Below are 2,323 nucleotides of genomic sequence, written 5' to 3' on the forward strand. Positions count from 1 at the left end.
AAAAAAAAAAAAAAAAAAAAAAAAAAAATGTACTAAATAACGATAGTACCGTAGACCGAAAGGCTGGGTATCACCAAATCGAGATGCACACGAAGGACCAGGCTAAAACGGCATTCACATTCGAATGCAGCCACTACGAGTTCACGCGAATGCCGTTTGGGCTGAAGAATGCACCCATCACCTTACAGAGACTAAAGGATGAGTTCCTCAGAGGGATTGATCAATCCATCTGCCAAGTGTCCAATTTTAGTGAATCGGGCCATAGTTGAGAGGATTCACCAGTTTAGACTCAAATCATCGAGAGGGCAGGAAGAGACCAGTTTCCTTGGACATAGTATTTCCACATATGAAGTAAAATTAGTCAATCACAAAGTGGAGGTACTCTAACAAATGTCTGGGGGATGTAGGGACGTAAAAAGGAGAGTCTTATGATCAGTTTCCCCATGGGTTTTCGCGGTATTTTCTCTGCGTTTGATCGTTTTTATACGTTGTAAAATTAAATAACAAATTATATAAAACTCCGGAATCACATTTAAACTTTTCAACAGTGAACTCTCCGTAGTCAAATTATTTAGTCGCTTGTGTTTTTGTAATACACTTTATTTTAGATATCTCCAACATTATAACATTATGCGAACAATTAATACCATTTGATATAGAAAATAAAGGAATGGAAGAGAAATAGTAGTTGGATGTTTAATCTAATTGTAAGTTGGAAGTAACCATTAAAGAACCATTGAACTCACAGGAGCTCAATATTAGAAAACGTGATTTGTGTAGTTAATGGCAGCAATGATTCATATTTTTTCTTAGTGGCAGGATAAGTATTTTTACCGTACCCTGAGTACCTCTGATTCCTTTTTCTTCAAAAAAACTTTTGTATATTTTTGAAAAAGGGTCATAATGGCTATGGCAGTAAACACACTTTAAACTGTTCCGTTGTTTACCTTTATGTTTGATTTTTCTACAATATCTGCACATTAGCTCTTTTTTTCCTCTAATTTTAGTAAGCCCAAACCTACAAGATATCATGTAGCGCGTTAGATTACTAGGAAGCATTCTTACATTAATATTGTGAAATTCTATTTTAATTCCATTGGCCATAGTGGGTCCGCTCAAAGATAACATATAATTATGACTTTTAAATCTTTTAAGAAATAAATCCTTTTTGCTCTATGATGTTGATTCCTCTTTTATTTCTGCGACTGACCACCTGAGGACGGGGCACCAATTAACGCCTATACTTTGGTTTAGCTTACTGTGCCCATTGACTTTAATGGGGAAATTGTTTGATAAATTTTCACATTTTAAAAGCTTATCAGATAATATCTCTATTAAAAGAGTTCCATTTCTCAATTTATTAGCTTGCTGTACTTTACCGATCACATTTTGTATACTTGTATGAATAAAAAACTATGAAACCGTTTGAAATCCAAATTATTCCCATCATCATCCGTTTCAGTTCTTTTAATAATGAAAAACCTGCTACAATTTTTCGGTTTAATTTCATTATATCCTATAAACATGCCTTTCAATCCTGCTTTTTTCCGTTTAGGAAGGAGAGATTCGGCCATAGGAACAGCTGAATCTTATTAAAAATAGAAATAAATATATAAACTAATGAAAAGAAAAATACTTTCTAATTTATTGGTATCTAGTGGGGGGGGGGGAACTATTCCGGCAAGTGGGCCTAGTGTTCCCAACTGGACGATCTGGGACCTACGCCCAACCCACACGGCTATCACGTCCCTACCTCCATATGTAACTAAAATATCAATAAATTATAATGGAAATAAAATAAATGAAAGATATCTCTTATCTGTTGTTGAACGCTCGATGCTTAGTCCCAGGATAAACACGACTATACAACACAAGGTCTAATCACAAACTGTTGGCTTTCTGGTCCCCTGACCTCTATGAGTAAGGTAAACTGGACAAGGTCGCACCTGGGAAAATGTTCTTTGTTTGTTTAATTAAATTCAATTATTGAAAAAGAAATAAAAAACACAATTGAAGCGGTATAGCTTTTATTTTATTATGTTAAAAACACAAATTATGAAAACAATTAGCTGGAATTGTAATGGAATAAGGACTCAAAACCATTAGGTAAAATTATTTTTTGTTATCAGGATTTTTGACTTATTAGGTAATTAAACATATGTGAGATATACTGATTAACAAAAAATAATTTTACCTAATGGTTTTAATGTTTTTCATAGATATAAATGTTTTGACCTGGGCAGAATAGCCTGTATGAAGTTTTTGGAATGGTTAAATTATATGTTTCATAGTGAATTGAGGTAAGGTAAATTATAAATAATAG

At 33.6% G+C, this 2,323-nt stretch overlaps 1 protein-coding gene across 1 annotated transcript in view; it reads right to left on the reverse strand.

The window, feature by feature from the left end:
* Positions 1-1,902, reverse strand: part of LOC106685175 (probable ornithine decarboxylase) — a 125,111-nt gene extending 123,209 nt beyond the window's left edge. The window contains exon 1 of the mRNA XM_067050191.1: positions 1,820-1,902. The gene's annotated coding sequence lies outside the window, so the exon portion shown is untranslated. The remainder of the gene's footprint in view (positions 1-1,819) is intronic.
* Positions 1,903-2,323: the final 421 nt, after the last annotated feature.

This window comes from Halyomorpha halys, unplaced genomic scaffold (genome assembly GCF_000696795.3).
Source record: "Halyomorpha halys isolate HHAL.00 unplaced genomic scaffold, Hhal_1.1 Scaffold666.1, whole genome shotgun sequence".
NCBI lineage: Eukaryota > Metazoa > Arthropoda > Insecta > Hemiptera > Pentatomidae > Halyomorpha > Halyomorpha halys.